We start from the raw sequence: 11,773 nt of genomic DNA on the forward strand, positions 1-11,773 counted from the left end.
GAAAATATGATTCTGGGGCTTGTTGCAACTCAATTTTAAGATCACCCACACCATCCCCAAAAAGACAAAAAAAAAAAGTACTGTCCGCCTGACAAATTATCATCAAAATGATTATTCTTCATGTAACGGGGGCAGTCCTATGCTGTTCTTTGCTGGTCAGCCTGCTGCACGCCCGTCACTTCCATCATCAGCTCTGCGTTGTGTTCTATTTTCGGTGGGGTCCCATATGTTGTGGGGGGCCCTCAGTCTCTCATCATCATCATCATCATCATCATGATCAAGGAAGGAGCGGGGACACACAGGACTCTATTTGGCTCACCTTGCCATTTATTTTGGTTTCAAACCCTTCGACAAACGTCCAGTCCTCCAGCGGGAGCGGTGTTTCTTACGGACGTGGGGGTCGAAGTTCAACCACTGCCCGGACTTCACTCGTGTGCGTTAGGAGAAACCGTCCACGGGACTCGGATGTAAGAAAGGATAAACAAGTATTTTATCCCACAGCTTGCAGTATCTTCCTACAGGGATACTCAAGGTTACGTTCTCCTCAACCAGCAAAACTGTCCTACGGTAAGAAACACGCGTCGCTCGGCTCGATCGCTGCTTGAGACTCCTCCCACAAAACAAAAATGGCCTCTCCCGCGTTCCGTCTTCCGTGTACCCATAAGACCTCTCTCTTAAAGCGACAGTACACGTATATGACGGTCGTTGTAAAACACATAAAAGTAAATAATGACATAAAATAAAATTTAGTAAACACAAATAACAGCACACAGACAGGATTTGGTGATATTTCATACTCAAACAAAATAAAATAAAAACATTAATTTTAACCTGGTTACATTCAGCACTTCATGGTGAATATGTATGCCTCACTTGTGTATAGACAACTTCCCTAGTTATTAAGCTTCAATTTGAGCCCAAGATGACCTTTCTATTTCAAAAATTACTCTTGCTGTGGCCGAAAGTCTTCTCTATACCTCAAATCAGAGAACATTTAATTTTTAGTCACTAGCATTCCAAATGGGGGTAAGGGCAACTTATTGCATTTAACAATATGTTCATATGTACTGCTTACTACTGCTATCTGAAGTGAACATGAAAAGTGAATACTAAAGAACCTGTAGGAAAACAAATGCTTTTAAATGGTGTCTCATAGGCCTATAGCAATGGGCCTGTAGGTCCAAAGCAATGCACTCAAGTAGAAGCCAACCACCAATAGAGTACAGTAAACATTTTTTATTATAATATTTTTTTTAGAAAACAGATGGCTTTCATTTTATTAACAACAATGAAACATTAATCCCTACCCTCTTACCCCATCCCATCCCACTGTCCCCAAAAAAACTACACAAAATATAGGCAAAGGGAGAAACAACAACAGGAGAAGCCAAAAATTCACCTTAAAAATAAAAATAATATAAAATAAATAATAATTGGTGGTTCACTGGGATAGTGCGCGTACCACAACACTAGTCCCTAACGCATCAGCATGGGTTTGAATCCGGCCCACTTCCATATGCTGCACGTCCTCCCTTCTCTCTTTCCCCACTCATGTCTCTTTCAACTGTACTATCTAATAAAGCTGAAATCCGAAAAAAAATCTAAAAAAATAAAATAAAATCTAAATTGCATTTGATATCTTAATCATCCCCATATTCCTCCTCTTCTTCATCATCATCCATGTTAGTGTGTATTTCCTCAAGGTCATCCTCATCTGTCCCCTCTTCTTCCAAGACATCAACAAGGGCCTGGGGGATGACGTCACCCTCAAAACACAGAGGTTCTAGCTTGCCATCATCATTTACATGAAACCCATGGTCCAAAGGGGATGGGACTTCTGGATGGTTTTCATGAGCCCTTTTCCAGATTCCTACTTGGTAGTTCACTCTCTTTATGTGCTGCAAAAGGACTCGCTTGCACGGTGGAAAGGTGGAAAGGTCAATAGAGAGACCTTGTCGCAGCTCGAGGCTTGAGCCACATATTTTCTTGACCTTGACCTCTCTTGCCTCATCAACCTGCTTAACTCGAGGACCAAAGCCATAGAGGCGACAGGTGAACTCTTTGGCACCACTGAGGACAAGCTCATCAAGCTCCCAAGAGTTCCCCACTGCAGCAAAGATCTGAATGAACTTTGAATTCTGATTCAGAATCTTGATCGGTCACACCTTTCCTTTGCCTTTGAATGCTGAAGTGCAGTCGGCACCAGTGAAGGCATGCAAGGCCAGCAGAGCTGAAACATGTTCTTGTGAATAATTGTCAGCCAGTTGGTTGATATTGATCAGCTTATTTCCCATGTCAAAGATGATGTCAGCTGTGAATGATTTGGCGTAGTAGAGGAGAATGAAGAAAATGTCAGAGTCTTTTGCTCTGACTCTGACTGTTTTGATGTGAGGCATTTTGGTTTGGAAATAATTTATGTAGAGGATCACCCTCACATCAGTTTCCTCATGGTTTGAACAGATCTCAGGTAGAAGTTCTTTTGATATTACTCTAGCATGACATTCTATTTTGAAAGCTTGACCAGCCTCTATGAAGATGACAGGCCTTTTGAGGATCTCTTCCATCATATCTGCAGAGCTCCAGTGCCCGAGAAGTAAATGAATGAATGATTTCTTGTTTTCATCATTTGTGAGGAAAACTTTCCAATCTGCAGGTCGATGAACATTCAGACCACTAACTATGAACTGTTCCCCACAACCTCTATGATCCCTCTCAGCTGATTTTGGTGAATGAAGACAGTCTGCATAAGTGTCTGCGCTGAATACTGTTTCAGCTGCAGCAGGTGGACATTTGAAGGTGCGCTCTGATATAGTCTTCATTGTCCAGGGCACATCGTTCATGTAGCATGAGGAGTTTCCATCTTGAATGAGAGCACATTGGCTAGGAGAGGGGAGCTGTGCATTCTCAGCATCTTTGATCATGTAGTTCATCCCTTGTGCCTTGTTGGTTTTTGCAAAGAAGCCATCGATTGTTGAGATGGAATATGGTGTCAGAGTCAGGGGATAGCACATCAGGTCAGAGATGCTGATTTGTGACCTTAGTAGCTGTGATTTGATGAAAATCTGAAAGATAAATCCACTTGTAGCCGTATACTGGATTACTCTCTGGTTTGATGCCATAAGCTTCCTTTCAGGTGTTGTGGAAGACATTGTCTTGAATTTGTTTCTCTTGATAGGATTAAAAAAAAGGACTTTCTTTGTAAGAAGACGATCACGGATGAACTCTTCTTTTTGAGTTTGGCCATTTTTCAGAGCATTCAGCACATCAGAGCGCACCTCTTCTGGCATAGCAGCGCCTGAAGTCAAACTTGTCAAGGGTTGAGAAGTCTCAAGCTGAAATGGGTTGATGAAACTCTGAAATGCTTCTATTGTTTGCTGCACTTGCTCCTCAGACCGATTGATTTCACGTGGTCTTAGATTTCTTTGCTGCTTCTCTGAATGCTCACCTCGGCTGCTAATCATATTCCACATGGCCTCTACAAACTCTCCTTTAGCATGGGCAGTCAGGATGTGACGTTGGCTGGCTTCATAATTGCTGGTGATCCCACAGATTCCTGCTGAGTATGTTCCAGAACCCGAGTTTGACTTTAGCCATTTCATAGCTGTCTCCTCTATTGTTTTGTCAATGTGGCAGCGGTTACCTGGGATATGTGATCTGGCTACACTGATTGCTCCAGCGCGCAAAAGTTTCTCTGAACCAGGATGTGTTTCCTCAATGTGTTCAAGAAAGCATCCAACGTATGTGAGGAATCTAGCATAATTCTGCTGATCTGAGCAGAAAAAGAGGTCTGGCATGATGTTTATGGCAGCTTTGTACCCATCATAGTCATTCATTTTGATTGCACTGTTCATTGACAGGACAAGCCAGATGCAGTCCATGTATTCCATCCAAAACCGGCCAGTTTCTCCCAGCTCCCCCTTTCTCACTCTTTCTCTAAATGAATTGTATTCTGTTATGTGGTGAGATATATCAGCCGATGATAGAACTTCAGTTAGAGTAGATTTATTCGGGGTATGTTTTTCCAGAAAAAATTTACCTTCAGCTGAGAGTGCTCCATGAGTTTCCAGATACTTGTCATAGAGGAGTCTTTCAAGACCTTCTAGCATCGACTTGTGTGTTCATAGCTCTGTCCCAATTCTTTCCATCAGTGACCCCAGCCACAGAGCCTGTGGTGATCAGTTTTGCTTCCAAAGCCACTTTGACCCATCCACTCCCTTGACAGTATCTCCGGCCTATACCTTTCAAGTAAGCTCCACAGCAATGGAATGCACCAATGAGGATGATGTGCTTTTTATATTTTTCAGGTTCATTCCATATTAGAGGGTAGGCTTTCATGCAAACACCTAGGTCAAATGTACTGATGGTGTACTCTTGTCCAGCTTCAGAGGATGCAACTTGGCTGCATCTAAGGCATTCTTGAATGGTTGTCAAGTCGGTTATGGGAGCATTGATCATGGGATAATACCCAATTGTGGTGAGGCATTTTGGAGAATGGCCAGTAACAGACACCCAACCTGACAGACCAGGGATGTGCTGATCGCCGGAGTTGATTTTACGAGCAATGACCCAAATTATATCACTATCTGATGATTTTGAGTGGTATGTGGATGTGTTATTTGAATTGGATGACTCCAAGTTAGCTGGTTCAGATCGTTTCCGCTTGTAGTAAGTTGGCAACTCCTGAGCAGGACTTTTAAATGATCGTTGTTTTTTTGGAGGTTGAGTGTTCGGATTAGTGTAGGCTGACTCTTGTGTAGGCTGTGTTGTGGTCAGGGCTGCTGCATCTGCACAGGACCCTTGATCTTGCAGGTAGATGCCTACAGCGGTATGAATGGACCCTGCCCCATATACATCTGATACTAGCTGATCAAAATTGTCCCAGTCATAATGGAAGACTGCTCCATCAGGTTGTCTCTTGATAACATCTGAGTTGCTGATTAATGAAGCACTTTCCACAATTGAATTTGCCAGAGCCATTTCAAGTTCTATTGAGTATGTGTAGGACTCACAGTGGCCAAGTCTATTTATCAGAGTGGTTATGCTCTTGGATCGGAAGAGATGGCGTAGTGTCAAACATAGTAAGATGTGTTTCTTCATCTTCCATTGACCTGCTGTAACTGCTCTGCAGATGTCTTGAGAAACTGATGATGCCAGATTGTCCTCCCGATATTGTAGGAATTATATTCCCTTCTCGAACAGCAAAGACCACAAAAACCGGATTATAAAACGAAGCTTCTTTTTATGAAAATGGTTGCAGACATACATTCGACAAAGCTAATGGTAACGTTTTTCTTGCTAATCTCTGAGCGCACTGCTCTCGCACGAGTCTCGACCGTCAACTAAATCAACTTCCTGTTTCCTTGTCGCTAAGCCTGCTGGGAGTTTGAGTTTTACATTACGAAATACAGTAGGCTTTTATAATATGAACTGTGCGATCTGAACATTCGATCTATTCTTTTTAACATCACAAATAATATTTCTGTAATCATGTATCACATATAGTAATCAATCATATCTCTAATCATGTATTCAATAGAATAATCAATCAAATAAACAATACAATTCACTTGTTTTCATGAACTAATTATTGAACTACTATTCAACTCAATCATGTGACCAAATAAGTCACAACATTCTCCCCCCCGATGAACTACTAAATTCATCTAAATCTCCAGACTATACAGTAACTGGATAGGTCTCCTCAACAAAGTCCCTGAAGTAGTGCGCACCATGCACGACCTGACCAGACCATCACGGCCTGGAAACAGTTCCTCGATTCTCCCCAGTTTCCAGGTTTGTCTGGGGGTGTTGTCTTCTCCAATCAGTACAACGTCACCCACTGTCAGAGGGGTGGGCGGCGGTGTGTCACAGCGGTGTGCGGACTTCAGATCTAGTAGGTAGTCCCTTCGCCAGCTGTTCCAGAAGCTGGTAGTGAGTCTTTGTCGGTACTTCCATCTTCGAGTGATCTCCTCATTGAAGCTCTGTAGTTGTGTTACTTTAATCCAGTATTTTTCTGCCTCAAAGAGCTCATCAGCAGTCAGTCCTCCTTGTGTCTTTGTTCTTGTACGAGCATTGGCTATAAACCTCTTCATCCAGGCGGTCACTCTGAATACTCTTCTCAGGTTGCTGTATTTTTCCAGCTCCAGCACGGGTTCAGTGAGCGCTGTGTCATTTGCTGTGAGCTGTACGGTGACCTGCTGACTGGACTTGAGTTCTGTGTTCACCTCTTCTGGAACCTGGCCCTCGTCAGTCTCCTGTGGCTGACCAGGTGACATCAGAAAACCAGGCCCGCTCCACCATAGCTGGCTCTGTGTCAGGTTTCGAACAGTCTGCCCGCGGGTCGGGAGGTCGGCTGGATTCATCTTCCCTGCGACGTGTGACCATGACTCTGGGTTGGTCAAGAACTGGATCTCGGTCACTCTGTTTGCGACAAACTGTTTCCACTTCTGAGCTGAGCAGCAGATCCAGTGCAGAGTTATCATGGAATCTGTCCACATTCTGACCTGTTTCTGTTCCATGTTCAGTGTGGTCATCAGGTGGCAGGCTAGTCTCGCTCCAATCACAGCTCCCATGAGCTCCAGGCATGGCAGCGTCATCTTCTTGAGAGGGGCTACCCTGGATTTGGATGCGACCAAGCTCGAGGTAAGTTCTCCGTCTTGTGTTGTACCTTGTTGGTAAGCTAAAGCGCTGTAAGCCTTTTCACTGACGTCACAGAACACATGTAGTTTCACGATCTCGCTGTTCTGCGGCTGCATGTCTATTCTGTACCACCGTAGAATGGTGAGCAGATGAAGCTGAGGTAGCTCTGAACACCACTGCTGCCATTCTCGAGTCAGGTCCGGCGGTAGCTCCTCGTCCCAGGAGAGTCCTCTTTCCCACATTTCTTGAAAGATGCACTTGACTCTGACTGTGAAGGGAGTCAGGAACCCTAGCGGGTCATAGATGCGAGCAAACGACTGCAGAACACTTCTCTTCGTATTCTCTTTTCGTTTCAGAATGTCCACCAGAGGCTGTGGGTCGAACGTGAAGTCATCAGTCTCTGGTCTCCATACCAAGCCCAAAACCTTCAGCACGGCTGCGTGCTCATCTGGCGCCATCGTGTGGCCGGTTTCGTTTTCCTCCCATTTCCTTTTCAGCTCAGGAGAATTGGTCATCCACTTGCAGAGTTCCAGGCCTGCTGTGGACAGCATTTGCTTGGCGGTTGTTGTCACAGAGTAGGCCTCACCAACATTGTGTGAACTTACAATAAAATCGTCTACATAAAGTGACTCACTCAATGTCTCTGCAACTTGGGGATGTTCCGTTTCATATTGTTTCAGGTGCTTCCTGATTGTGGCGGCGAGTAAGAATGGGCTCGGGGAAGCTCCGAACACCACTCGGGTCATCCTCAGCACTCGCGGCTCCGCATCCTCTTCTCCTTTTGATGGCCCGGTGAGCCACAGGAATCTCACAGCGTCTCTGTCCTTCTCTGCTATGGAGATCTGTAGGAAAGCCTTCTTTATGTCAGCCATGTAGGCAATCCCATGTTGTCTGAACTTAATCAGGACGTCGAGGATGTCTGGGTTCAGATTGGTTCCAGTTATTAGACAGTTGTTTAGAGACGGACTGCCATCTTCATGGGAGGAAGCGTCAAACACTACTCGCAGTTTCGTCGTCGCCTTGTCCTCTCGGAGTACTGCATGGTAAGTAGTATTTCACATTGTGTGTTGTGTCGTCCTTTGGCACGTCCTCCGCCATGTCCTGTTGTAAGTAGTCCTCCACTACTTCGTTGTACCTGCTGTACAATGTCACGTCCTTCTTTAGTCTTTTCTTCAGGCCTTCAAATCTTTTCTTGGTGATTCTGTAGTTGTCCTGGAGTTCTGTGCTTTCTTGTTTCCATGGCAACTCCACCTGGTATCGCCCCTGTTTGAAGGTTGTTGTTCTCTCGAACATCTGTAGAGCCTCTTCTTCTTCTGGGTTCTGTTGTTTCTCGCTTGTGATACCCAGAGACTCAATTTCCCAGAATGCCTTCAGCTGCGTGGAGACAAGTGTGTCTTCATCTGTGTGGATGAACATGGATGTTGCCTCGGAGATGCTCGACATCGACACTGGTCCCTGGACAGACCATCCAAAGGTGCTCTCCAGAGCAACCAAAGTCTCCGTCAGTCTCTCCACTCGTCCCGATACTATTTGCCAGTAGTAATCTGCTCCTATGAGGATGGAGAGCTCAGGACCATCTTCATTTTCTGGGAAATCTGCTAGTTTCAGTCCCTTTCTCTCCAGTTCCTGTTGAATATGATCTCCCGGAACCTTCATCACTGCTGAGCACACCTGGGGTGTTTCGATGGCCTCAATTTAAATTTTCTGCTGGCTGTCCCAGACGTTCCTCAAGATGACTTTCACCGTGTTGCGTTGTGACACGGTTGGGGCAGAGGAGCCAAATGTGTGAAGGGTTAGTGTCTCTTGTCTGATTACTGGTAACTTCAGGCTCTTCACCAGTGTCTCATGTATGAAGCTTCTCTGACTGCCCCCGTCTAGTAAGCAACAAGCTATCTTCTTGCCCCCTGGGCCTTCCACCCATGCTTTAGCTGTTTGCAGAAGCACAGTGTTCTGTCCATCTGGTTTCATCTTCACTGACTGAGGAATGACTGAGCAGGCAGAGGCTAGAGTGCCTCCAGAGGTAGCGGTGGGCTGCACCACTGCCCCCACATCTTCTTTCTTGCCCAGGCATACAGCAATGTGATGTCTTCTCCCACACGTTGCACATGACACAGCCTTCTCCTTACAGTTCTTAGTGATGTGTTTCTGTCCCAAGCATACAAAGCATCTTCCCATTTTCTTGATCTTTTCTTTTCTTTCCGCAACGTTGTGGTCTGGGCACTGTTCTGATCTATGTTCTGCACTGTCACAGAATATACAGTTGTGTGTCTTCTGACTGGCTGTGTGCAGAGCAGCGGCGGACTGCATGCTGGGTCTCTTCACATTGGCCTCGCTGGATGAGCATGCTTGCTTCCATGGCTTGCTCTCTGATTTCTGTGGGCTGGGCGTCGCTGACTTTGTCATCTGTAGTGCTCGTTCTCTGCTCTGAACCTCCTTCTGTAGGAATGTCACTATTTCAGAGACCTTCCATTCATCATCCACTCCCCTCTGACGACTATATTCAAGAGCTACGTCATCTGGAATCATCTGTAGCAGGATTGGGCATAGCAGGCTTCCGTAGGTTTCTGACACTACACCCAGTGACTCCAAGCTCCTTATTTGAATATTACATTCATCATATAGCTGCCTCAGTGCATTCCCGTCGGAGGATTTCTTCACAGGAGTTAGATTCAGGAGCTTTAACATGTGAGCACTGATCACTAGATCTCTTCTTCCAAATCTGCTTTGTAGCAAGGTGACTGCGGCATCATAATTGTCATTTGTTAAAGTCAGTCCTGCTATTGCCTTTGCAGCCGGTCCTGTGAGGTAAGTTTTCAGGTAGCTAAACTTCTCTTGTTTGCAAAGTGCATCATTGTTGTGAATAGCAGTCTCATACTGGCTCCAGAACTCTTGCCACATGCTAACATCTCAATTGTATCTTTCAATGACCAGCCTCGGTAGTTTTACTGATTGTCTCTGTGAGGATCTGACTGAGTCATTTGAGTTAGCATCACTCACCCGCTGTGGTCTTGCTGCTTGGTTCTGTTCTTCATGTTTTCTTATCATCCGTTGCGCGCGGCTTCTTGTCATGACCACGCGCTCCCTGTACTGCTCCGCAGTTTCAATCTCAGCCTCCAAGTCGTCCATCTCTGTTAGCTGTTCTATTCCTCTGTCCAGTTCGAACAAACTGTCTTCTTTAACGCCCATAACATCAAATAAAGTTGTCAAGTGATCAATGCCTGGGTCTTCTTTTACCGTTTCCATGTCAATCTGGTTCAGAATTCTTGTAGCACCACCTCGTATGGTACCGCGCTTTCGTTTCATTCTTTCCATATCGCTCCGGAGTTCTTGGTCCACCATTTCAGCAGCCTGAGCTGCGTTCTCGTCGGGGTTCTCAATGTCCATATCTCCCGGGTTTCGGCACCAAAAAATGTAGGAATTATATTCCCTTCTCGAACAGCAAAGACCACAAAAACCGGATTATAAAACGAAGCTTCTTTATATGAAAATGGTTGCAGACATACATTCGACAAAGCTAATGGTAACGTTTTTCTTGCTAATCTCTGAGCGCACTGCTCTCGCACGAGTCTTGACCGTCAACTAAATCAACTTCCTGTTTCCTTGTCGCTAAGCCTGCTGGGAGTTTGAGTTTTACATTACGAAATACAGTAGGCTTTTCTAATATGAACTGTGCGATCTGAACATTCGATCTATTCTTTTTAACATCACAAATAATATTTCTGTAATCATGTATCACATATAGTAATCAATCATATCTCTAATCATGTATTCAATAGAATAATCAATCAAATAAACAATACAATTCACTTGTTTTCATGAACTAATTATTGAACTACTATTCAACTCAATCATGTGACCAAATAAATCACAACAGATATGATGGCTTCCTCTCACCGCAGATTAGGTTTAAAACAAATTGGAAAACCTCAGAAGGAATCTCCTCTTTTGGGTCAGGGAGATCCTGAGCTCTAGGAGGCCAAGGGAGTGGTTCAGAATTTTTGAAGGCTTTTAGGATTTTCTTGTGAAGATCATGGCTGATCTCTTTACTTCAATCAGTAATTCCCATCTCATAAACTGAACGCACTGTCGTCTTCATAGATTCTTGGGATGTACAAAACACTAATGTGTCTTTGTATGGGCAAGATGAGAAGTCGATACTATCTTTGAGATCAGGGCAGAATTCGATTTTTAGTCTCAGGTTATGGCTTGTTATCTGAGCAGGAGCTTCTTCTCCAAATTGTCTCAAGGTTTCATTATACAAAACAGTAAGATGAGCAAGTTTCACAACCTGACCCTTTTGAATAACTTCTGTTTGTATATGAACATACACCCCATTGAAAGCTTTACCGATCATTCCCTTCTTTGTAGTTATTTCATCCGCTGCAGCTGTAGTGTCAGGCTGAGGTGCCTGCTTTACTAAGTACTGCTTGCGACAGCAGTCATGAAATTGAGCCTACTTAGCAAATAAATCAACTCCCTGGATTTTGCACGACAAATCTTCATCACCTAGTTCCATAGCTTTTTCCTCAATATTTTTGTATGCATTTAATTGGAATTTCTGCAAGCTATATCTATTGCCAGAAGCTTGCTTCACTGTGCCACTTTTGCAGAATATGCAATAATTTCCAAACAAAACGGAAGAATCCACATGCTCACGTGTTGGTCTAGTAGCATATTTTTCTGCTTGACAATTTCTTGCTAAAGCATGGTTAGCATTACAGAAAAAAATGCGTCAACAGTTTTCATGATACCCACAATCAGCAGATAATTTACCAGGAATTGAGTCACAAACATCTGGCATGCCAGCACAGTCAGACGTTTGTGTCAAAAGTTTGTTTTTCATGTCGTGGATTTCAGTAAATGCATTAAGTGGATCAGCCTTAGAAGAAAAGGCTATAAACCTAACATTTACTGTCCCCTTACAACCATGCAGACATGCAATTTCCCAGAGGTGACTGGGGCGGTGGCTGTTTCTTCTGCTTTGAAGAACTCTGGCAAGGTGTCCAGTCTTCATCATCTTGTCGTCTCTTTGGCATCTTGACTGATTCATATACTGTAACAATGCAACCATCTTAAAATCAGTATTGCAATAATGAAATAGGGAGTACTATTCAGTGTGCCAATTCACATTGAT

This window comes from Lampris incognitus, chromosome 13 (genome assembly GCF_029633865.1).
Source record: "Lampris incognitus isolate fLamInc1 chromosome 13, fLamInc1.hap2, whole genome shotgun sequence".
NCBI classification, from domain to species: Eukaryota; Metazoa; Chordata; class Actinopteri; order Lampriformes; family Lampridae; genus Lampris; species Lampris incognitus.